Genomic DNA, 10,933 nt, shown 5'->3' with positions numbered 1-10,933 from the left:
GAATTTGAATTGTACAAACTCAACTTAGGAAATAAGCATTATTTATATTCAATATACTTAACATATTATTCTTTAATTATGAATTAAACAATTTGGAGAGTTGAAAATATTTAAATATTGCATACATGAATAAGATTCATGATTGGAAATGTGTTATTAACTTAATTTAATTATTTTATATTTTAAATTAATTTTATTAAATTAAATTGTCTAACTAATTATTTAAAATTAATTTTATAATTTAATATTTGACATTAAATTGAAATTGATTAAATAGTTTAATTAATTATTATCATTAATTTTATTTAAAATTTATTCTAAAATTAATTTTATTTAAAACTACTTATTTGAATTAATTTTAAATTTTGAATTTTTTGAAAATTCAAAAGTACATTATAGTGGGGTTTTCCCACTTTTGAGCTTAATCTTGTTTAATTTGATGTCAATTGAAGATGAAATTAATTTTCCATGTTCTCTTGTTTAAATAGAAGAAGAAGTGTTGAGATTTGGTTCTTTTAACGGGCTTATGAAGCTGAATTATTCTCTAAAATGTCATTACACCAAAAAATCTCTCAATCTCTTTTTCCTTCAAAATTTATCACAAATTTGGATCCCACAATCCGTTCTAAGGCCGGAGAATAGTGGAAAAGACTCTAGCAGTGGTTTATGATTTGTTCATGATAAAAAACGTCCAAAGGACAACTTCAATTTCAAGCTACACTAAGGTTTGTTCATGAAATTCTATTTTTTACCGCTTTGAACTTACATGCTCAATCTTTAAATTAAAGAAATTAGGACGCTAAGATCCTAATTGCTTCTGCTTGCAACTCACATATAATACCTACAAGTAGAAAATATTTCTCCAAACTAATAATGCAGGAAGTAAAAGTCAACACAATATCAAGTTCTGCAAACTTAATTGAAGGATTTGGAAAAGTAATTATTATTTTGCTTAAAAGAACAAAATTTACAATTAACAATGCATTGTTCTCTAGTCAATAAAAGAGAAATCTACTAAATTTTAAAAATATACGTTGCGATGGTTATCATATCAAGACTGGTAGAACAAATGAGACAGAATATCTTTATATCATATCTACTGTCTCATATGAAAAATGTATACTGGAAAAGTTGATTGCCTTATCATCTGGATTATATTATACTCATATACGAGTAATTGAAACATATACAAAAATGAACCTGAAGTTCATGGATCCAAACATATTTACAATTTGGCATGACCGATTAGGTCATCCATGGTCTAGGATGATAAGAAGAATTATTGAGAATTCACATGGACATCCATTGAAGAGCCAGGAGATTCTTCAATCTAATGAATTATCATGTGATGTTTGCTCTCGAGGAATATTAGTAATTAGACGATCACCAGTTAAAGTGGAAATTGAATTACCTACATTTTTTTTAACGAATTCATGGTGATATGTGTGGACCTATTAACCCACCAAGTAGACCATTTAGATATTTTATGGTATTAGTATATGCATCCAACAGATGGTCACACGTGTGCCTATTATCAAGTTGAAATTTTGCATTTACATGATTACTTGCTCAAATAATTAAGTTAAGCACAAATTTCTGATTATATAGACCATTTTTCTTGATAATGCTGGTGAATTTACATCTCAACCTTCTAATCATTATTTTATGTCAATTTGGATAAATGTTGAACATCCTGTAACTCATGTTCATACACAAAATAGTTTAGCAGAATCATTCATAAAACATTTGTAATTAATTGATAGATCATTGTTAATAGAGCTAAGCTTCCTACATCAGTATGGAGTATTGATATTTTGCAAGTTGCATCACTTATACGTATTGTAGGATTAGAAGGGCAACCCTAGAGGGGGGGTGAACAGGATTTCTTAAAAGTAATTAAAACTTTTTCACTAAGTGGGGCCAACTAAACAAATTAATAAACTTTTTGCTAGAAAGTAAATTAAACAATAAGTTCAATCCAAAATAATCAATAAATTAAAACTAACACTTTTAAACAGTATTTAATTCTAATAATAAGATTGATAAAAGATACATAAATTAAAGAACTACCAATCAAAGTAAACAAATATGAACAATAAATTTCAAAAATAAATATTGCAATTAATTTGAAGCAATAAAATATAATAACAAATTAATTGCAAAATTAAATAAAAGAGGGATAGAAAAATTGACATCGAGAATTTTATAGCAGTTCGGCACAATCGGCCTACATCTACTTCCTAAGCACCTCTTGGGTATGTCACTACGAACTTGACTCTTCCCACAACTTAACGAGTTTGTAACCATTTTTTATCGCATACTTCCCAAATTTGTAAAACTTGGCTAATCACAAGTTTAGTTGGTAAAACTTTCCAACAACTTCTAATTAAGTATTAATGACGCAAATTGATACTATACATTTGAAAAACAAATACTTATTCTTTAAATGTTATAGCCTGTTTGGATTGACTTTCTAATTGTTTATCAACACCTTTTTTTTGCACTTATAAACACTTAGTTAAACATTTAGAAAGTTAAACCAAACACGTTTTTAATCTAGTTATTAAAGGACAAATTTTGACTAATCATAAGCTCAAGTTACCACACCATCACAATGAAAGCCCATTTTTATTAAATTTAGGGCTAATTAGGAATTATTGTCCCTAAATTTAAATTTGGAGACAAATAAATGACCAACTAAAAATGACACATGTCTCCTTTCTGGTCATTTGATCACAACGGTAGACTTATCAAATCCAAAATTGATTAAGCCTGGACAATGCTTGATTTATTTGGCTAGTAATATGATTGGACTTGAAATTATAAATTGGATCAGGTTGAGTAATTAAAATTCTTCGGGTTCAAAGTCCAACCCAATTCAAGCTCATGGTGAAAATTTGGGTAAAAGAAGATATTGGGCTCAAGCCTAAACCCATATAAGATCCATCAAAACTCTACAAATGGAGATCTTAATCTTTCATTTGGAAGGTCAAAAGAACTAAATATTGAAGTTCTGAAGATCTGAAGTTTCAAAGTTTAAATTTTGAAAATCTGAAGAATATAACTCCCTTCAAGTTCTCAAGCTTTAAGCCTCAAGCTTTGAAGCTCTTAAGTTCTGGAAACCAAAGTGTTGAAACTTTTAAATTTTGAAAATCAAAAAAGCTTTCAAGCTTTAAACACCAAAGTTCTGAAGTTCTTAGTTCCAAAGATTAGCTTTTGCTCTCTTGAAGATCTAAAGACTAAAGCTCAAAAGACTTCTAGTTTATTAGAAAATTCTTTGAAGCTCTTCAAGTCAGAAACTCTAAAGAGGATCCAGAGCAAAAGTTAGAGATTCCAGAGAAAATTCTAAAGAGAATTTAGAAAACAAAACACTATCCAAATTCTCAATAATCAAATGCATCTTTGTAAATCAAAAGCATTTCAAAGATCAGCTAACTTCCAAACCCAAGAACTATAGTTCAAGAATAAGCTGCAAATCCCTCGAGACAAATCCACATTTGAGAACAAGCTACAAAGACCTTGAAACAAGTCAAAATTGAAAACGAGGTGAAAAGCCTTCAAGATATATCTACACTTCCCTCAAAACAAGTCAACTTTGAGAACAAGCTAAAAAATCCTCAAGATCAATTAGCCTTGAGAACAAGCAACAAAGCTTTCAAGACAAGTTTACTTTTTGAGAGAAAATACCAAATGATCATTTATTTAAGATTGTCTTCACTATACTATATTAAAATTATACGAATTTAAAGTTCATTTCAACGAATTAAATTCCTCCGAAAACTTTGACAAACACTAGTGACCAGTGACTTTCAATGATAGTACAAGAAGGAATAATTGAAATAATTTAATGGAGAAGTGAAATATATATTTTAGGTATAATGGGAGTAGAAAGGCAAGAATAAAGAGCGGGTGAAATAAAGGAAATTTTGGAAAAAGGATGGCATTGTACAACTTCAATGAATGTAAATTCAATGAATATAATGCATTGTCCAAACTACACACAATCCTCACAATTGTTATGGTTTACCACCAAATAAATTTTATCCTTTTTCCTACTTTGTTTTTATACTGCAATAGAAAGATCAAAGCAGCTAAAAATACACACAACAATGTCAACTAATCTTATAATTTCAAAAAAAATAAAATAAAAAGGGCAATATAATCTTTTTACATATGTATATATAATTTTTGGAAATAAGTCACCAACCAACTACAAAATTGGATCATGAGACAATTAAAAAAAAAAAAAAAAAAGCAATCAGAATATTGAGAAAGAAGAAGAGAAGAAACACACTCTTCCAACATCTGACTAAAGGGAATGAGCTAGGAAATCATGACTTCTCTTCACATGGAAAAATACGTAGCTATTATATTTGATAATAAATAAAAGGGAGATTTTCAAAAATAGAAAATTAAGAAAAAAATAATAACAAAATTTAATTATAGTTGTGATATCAATGTCTACCACAGATCAAGTTGATAGAAGTCTATCAGCATTTATTAGTGATAAAAACGGATACAAGTCTATCACTGATAGACGTTGATAGAAGTCTATCAATGTCTATTAGTGATAAAAACTAATAGAAGTTTGTCATTGATAAAGGTTATAGAAGTCTATCATTGATATTAAGGAAATTGTATTAAGTGTCAAATTAATATTATATTTTAGCATTTATGTCATTAACTTCTAAAACATTATCAAATATGTCAAAATCTTAAAAAATGAAATCACATTTTTAGAGATATTATATTTTATTTTGTCCTTATTCCAAAACTACCATGGTTAAAAAGTGATTCACCATTTGGCTTTAGTGATTTTATCTTCTCCAGCTTTTTTTCTTTACGCATTCTCCCACTTCTTTCTTTAAGTGTTTCTCCCTCGATTTCGTCCTTTTTCCTAAAATCACTGTCAAGATTATTTTGATTCATTAGTTTTCTCCATTACGTCGTTCATTGTTGAAGATTTCTTCTTATTTTGGTTGCATCAATTGGAGAATTCTTGAAGTAGATCTATTTGTTTTACAGTTTGTTCACGATTTTTGTTTGATTGTTTGGCTTGAAATTCGTTCTCTCCTTCTTATTCACGATTGTGCGTTAACAATTTTAATTTCAAAATCAATCTTGAGTGGTTTAGATTTGGGACAGTTGTAGGAATGTTTGTTCACGATTTGTTTTTGCTTTATTTGTTTGAGATAAAGTTTGTTTGATTGTTTCTTTGAAGTTCATTTTCACTTGTAGTTCGATTTTTCTTATTTTCATCATCAATTTTCATTTGATTTTATGTTTCGTTTGTGTTTGATGTATCTTTTTTAGACAAGATAGTTTGTTCGATTGTTTTCTTGAAATTAATTCTTGGTTGAAGATTATTTGTAGTTTGTATTTCAGTTTGTGTTCAATTTCTCTACTTACAGATTTTATGTTTCAGTTTGTATTCTTATTCTTCCAGTGTTCTTTGATTGTTTTTTGTTCTCATTCCATTTCAATTTTTCTAAATTCTATTCCACTGAGATTATTTATATCTAATTGTCATCCATTTGCTACCTGATTTCTATTTGATACACATCTGATTGCAATCTGATTGTTAGATATTAAATACTTTGTGATTTCTATTTTATTATCAATTGATGGCTATCTGATTAATATGTGATTACTGTCTACTTACTATAATTGGTATTAGATATGTTGATAGCTATTATGCTTTGATTCTTTAGTTCTTTCTAAAGTTAAAAGAATTGAATCTAGGTTTATTTTTTTCACTTATTTTGTTATGTCGTTGATTGATTTTATACTTATAAGTTAGTAATCAGTTAGTAGTTAATTGACTCATATACCTATTATTGGTAATCGGTCAACTGATTATATAGTAATTGATTAGTAATTAGTTAGTGTTCAGTTAACAGATTGCACATACATTTATAATAAGTTATTTCTTTTTCTCCTCTTTTTTGTAGGGTCATTTACTGAATATGAATTAGATTTAAACGGATAATTTAAATATTGCTTCATGGATATAGGGTCATCAATTTAAGGTTCAAGATATTGTAGACCGAATATTTCTATTGATGGGACATTTTTGAAGTGTAAATATGCTGGAACATTACTGATTGTCTCAACGATGGATTGTAATAGTCATCCCCTTGCTTTCAACATAGTAGATTCAGAAAATGATGCCTCTTGGAACTAATTTTTTTAGAAGTTAAAAGTTTGTTTAAGGGATCGAGATGGATTAATTATTGTTTCTGATAGGCATATAAGCATTTCAAAAGTTGTTTTAAATGTGTTTCCATAAGCATAATATTGTGTTTGTATGGAACATCTTTTGAAGAATTTGAAGTTTTTTAGTATATGGACTTTAGAGTTGTTTTTAGTATATGAATAATATTGCTATTATCATATTGTATTTTGATTTTGGAATTTTTTGACATTTTTTTTACTATATGGATTGAATACATTTCCATTAGAATGTAATCAAATTGTAATCAAATTGCAGTCAAATAATAATATCACAAACAAAAAACTCTGTGACAAGGAATAAGGGTGTTCATGATTCAGAACCACAAATTTTAGAAAGTGTTTTTTTTTAAATCAAATCAAACCATATGTTTGATTCGAACCAAACCGAATCAAACCGCATATAAGCGGTTCAGTTCGGTTCGGTTTTACGGTTTGTTTTCATGATAGAAATGCTTTACATGAAAGTCCCAAGTTCAGGTTTCACATTTTGTCTTTTGTCTCGTGAAGTAACTTCACAAAATGGCTCACAACAATGAAGAGTCTGAGATAGAGAGTGAAACACGAGATGGCATCTCGTGAAGTTACTTCACAAGAGACGAACTTTGTCTCGTGAAGTAACTTCACGAGACATCTCATGAAGTTTTCCTCGTCAAGTAACTTTATGAGACGGCTCATGGCAATGAAGAGTCTGAGACGGAGAGTGGGATGTGAGATGAGATCTGAGAGAAGATTTGAAACCCTTGAAGCAATCTTCCTAAATATATTCTTACCTCATTCTTCTTTCCCAGTTGAAGCAAAAACAACAGCTTCAAAAGAAGAAAAATATTTTTGTGGGTAAGGAATCAACTTGTAATCAACGTGAAAATGATGCTGAAGAACTGGAGTGGAAGATGATAGTCTCGGCATTAGCGTCGAGGAACTAGAGTAGAAGATAATGGTATCGGTGTTGAAGAGAAGAAGAAGAAATCGGTGGAAGTGAAACCCGAAAATTGTGTTGAGGAGGAGTACGATTTGATTCAAATACGTTAGGGTATTTTCGACGTTTTCTTTTCAGCCCCTTAGTGAACTTGGGTTGGACTTAAAAAGTTTGACATTCTTGCAAAATCAATAAATATTGTCCATAGGCCTAATTTTAGAAAAAAATTTAAACATTATTGCAACTACCTCTTGATATTATAATGATAAAAACTGATACAAGTCTATCATTGATTGAGGTTGATAGAAATCTATCAGTGTTTATCATTTTTTTTTTTGCTATTTCTGTAAATAGTTTGACATTTTTTCTATCTGCAAAAATTTCTCTAGATAAAATTAATTTACTAGCAACTCATTCAAAACCTTTAGTGAATATAGTTTAATAGGAATCAAAGATGATTGTGGTTTAAAAATTGTATATCATCTATTCACATGAATAAAATAAGAGAGATGAACGAGCTGATTTATGAGTTAGTCGGAGAGGAGAGCGGAAATAGAATGAGAAGAGAGGGAAGAAATATATTTTGAATTATTGTTCTTATTAAAAATGTTACAAAATTATTTAACATAATAAAAAATATGGTAATGTGCAAAAACTATCCTAAAATATATAGTAATTACAATTATATCCTAAAACTTCTAATGGTAAAATTGATCTCTCAAATTTATATTATGTGTTAAAAAATTGGACCATCGAATTTACATAATGTAATAATTTGTATAAGTTTGAGGACTCAATTTTAATCATTTGAGGGTTCAATTTTTGCGATTATTGTATGTTTGAGAGTCCAATTTTAACACTTGGATAGATTTGAGAGTCTTTTTACTATTAAAAGTTTAAGAGTGTAATTGCAACTACCAACATATTTTAAGGTAGATTTTGCAATTTACCCTAAAACAATTTGAGTACCCTTCCAAACCTATTCTTAAAAACTTATATACTAAAAAGTTACATTTTAAGATTATTATAATAGATAACACTTTTAGGGATGGTGAATAATTAAGTATGTAGCAACATTTTCAAAGAATTGCAAATATAGCAAACATTATTTGTGATAGACTCCGTTGTTGATAGACTCTGGCTACTGATACACTATTGCTGATAGACTCTTAGGAGGGTTATAATCTATCATTGATAGACTCTGAAAGCTGATTAAATTTTATTATATTTATACATTCTTTTTGCATTATCTTATATGTGTTAATATTTTGATTTCCTATATTTAGGATTGCCTCACATTTTGAAAATTTATGGTCTTTATATACATATTTCAAAACTTATAACGAAACAAACAATGATCTTTTTGAAAACCACCAACAGAAAACTTGAAATAGAAACGTTTGTTTTAAACCCTAAATCACACCACAATCTCCATTAACGGTGGAAGACGATGAGTTATGATCACTAGATGAAAACGAAAGTCCAAGCAAAAATTCCATCAACCCTTCACCCTGAACTTCCCCATCATCTCTCTCACCGGTGGCCCTCCAATCGCCGTCGATCCCAATTTCAATTTCGCCGTCCAAACACCGCACCACCTGTCTCATACTTGGTCGTCGCTCCGCCACCACATCCGAACACATAACCCCCAATTTCAACACCCTCGCCATTTCAATCTCATCGAATTCCCCATCAAGCTTCTGATCCACCACTTCCATTAGCCTCCCCTCTCTGTTTTTCTCATACACCCAATCCATCGCCATCATCTCCTCCGGCGCCGCCTTCACCTCCACCGGCCGCCGTTCATATGCCACTTCCAACATCAGCCCACCAAACGCATAAACAGCCGACATGGTCGTCGATTTCCCTGTTCTCGTCAGCTCTGGCGCCATATATCCCAAAGTTCCGACAACCCGACTCGTCCCCGGATCCGACCCGTGTTCGTACACCTTCGCGAGCCCTAATCCCCAAATTTTCCGTTCCAATCTTCGTCTAATAACACATTGCTTGCCTTCACGTCTCTGTGAATCACTACCTGTTCGTACCCTTCGTGAAGATAAAACAGAGCAGAGGCAACTCTCTTTATAATTCTGAATCTCTGTTCCCAATTCAAATTCCTTTTTGGGTTGTCGAATAGGTATTTGTCCAAGCTTCCATTCTCCATATAATCATAGACTAGAAGAAGATCTTTCCGGCGACGACACCATCCCAAGAGTTGAACTAAATTCTGGTGACGATTGTGGGGATTTCCGATACGAATTCCTGCATACCTTGTTTTGATTCGTACGAAATTCGCTTAACTGCGACTTGGGTTTTTGAATTTGGAAGAATTCCTCTGTAAACCTTCCCGAATCCGCCATGGTCGAGGAGCTCGTTGTCTCTGAATCCTCTCGTGGCTTTGTGGAGGTCTTTGTAGGAATATCAAAGTGGGCCTAACTGAAACTCCCATGACTCTATTCGATCGGCATTCTTTATCATTTTGATTATATACACTGCAAACAGAAATAACAGAGATCGTGAGAATTGCTGATAAAATAGAGATTCGTACTATAGTTTTAGTAGACCAGTGATGAAATGGTGAAGGAAGAGAAGAAATATCGAAATCCCGAGCTTGGCCGTTCATCTTGAAACTTCAACCCAAAATCAAGTGCGAACTACCGTACAAACAAGTGGAGGCAGTGAATCCGATGCACATGAAATCGTTTAGAATCGGCGAGAGGTCGACTATATAAGACAAAATCGGCCTAGTGGGTTATGAATAAAATGGCGAAATCGAAATATCAAGAGAATTTTGTGTCGAATCGTAGTCAATCCATGCTTTAATAATCAACTTCCCACCCTTCAAAATCACACTCTGTTTCCTTTTGCCGTCGTCAGTGAAATATTCAGCGGCAATGGCGGCTTATATTCAGCGGCAATGGCGGCTTTCGAAACGAAACTGCCGATGTCAACACCAATATGGTCGTCGTTGATATCTCTGAATATTGAATCCTTAAAAGTATCAAATTCGACGGCAATGGAATGTTTAGAAAGGTTGTCGCGATCATGGGTTAAATTGGGGAACCCAAAAACATTTTGGGAAGAGCTGGAAAGGTCTGTTTAGGTGCGAGAGTGAAAGTGAAGCCATCGCCGCCGTGATTAGGACTTTCGGGGATGATGGTGAAAGCAAAAGAGGTGGAGAAGGAGAAAGCTCTGCCATTGGAGGAGTTCTTGAACTGAAAAGGAAACATATGGAAAGCGTGGCCGTATTTTAATCTTTGGGAGTGGTTTGTTAAGGCCAAGACTCCATTTTTGTCGATCTGTGCTGCTTGTTCTAAGGTTAAGTTGGAGTCTTCAACTTTGAATCCGACATAGAAGAGTTCATCTTCGAGGTGGGGTTGCGTTTGGATGGGAAGAAAAATTGCAACTATGAACAAATCGGTGAGGAAAATTGAAACCATGATGGAGTGCTCATCAAGGATTTTAGAATGTGTGTGTATATAGAGATCTATGAAACATTTTAGGTGGGTTTGATAATGATTTTGTTTTCTGCAAGTGTATGAAATTTATGACGGGTTCTGAATTTCCTTCCATCGTTTTCACATCTCATAGTATTTGAACATTAGAATTATTGGTTAGGGTATCTGATTTAACTAGTTGAGATGGGTAAAAAAAATATGTGAATTAAAGGTAGAGAATTGAACTTCTAACTTTGAAAATGATATTCACCATCTCAATTAAGATAGGTTTATTTTAGTAAAAATCTTCAATATTAAGACATATATATATAACTTTTAAATGACA

The 10,933-nt window shown here is 31.6% G+C and overlaps 1 pseudogene; it reads right to left on the bottom strand.

The window, feature by feature from the left end:
- Positions 1-8,325: 8,325 nt before the first annotated feature.
- On the bottom strand, positions 8,326-10,732 carry LOC120072887 (annotated as a pseudogene).
- Positions 10,733-10,933: the final 201 nt, after the last annotated feature.

The sequence above is a fragment of the Benincasa hispida genome, chromosome 3, assembly GCF_009727055.1.
Source record: "Benincasa hispida cultivar B227 chromosome 3, ASM972705v1, whole genome shotgun sequence".
In the NCBI taxonomy this organism is placed as follows: Eukaryota; Viridiplantae; Streptophyta; class Magnoliopsida; order Cucurbitales; family Cucurbitaceae; genus Benincasa; species Benincasa hispida.
This window is presented reverse-complemented; position numbering and strand designations above follow the sequence as displayed.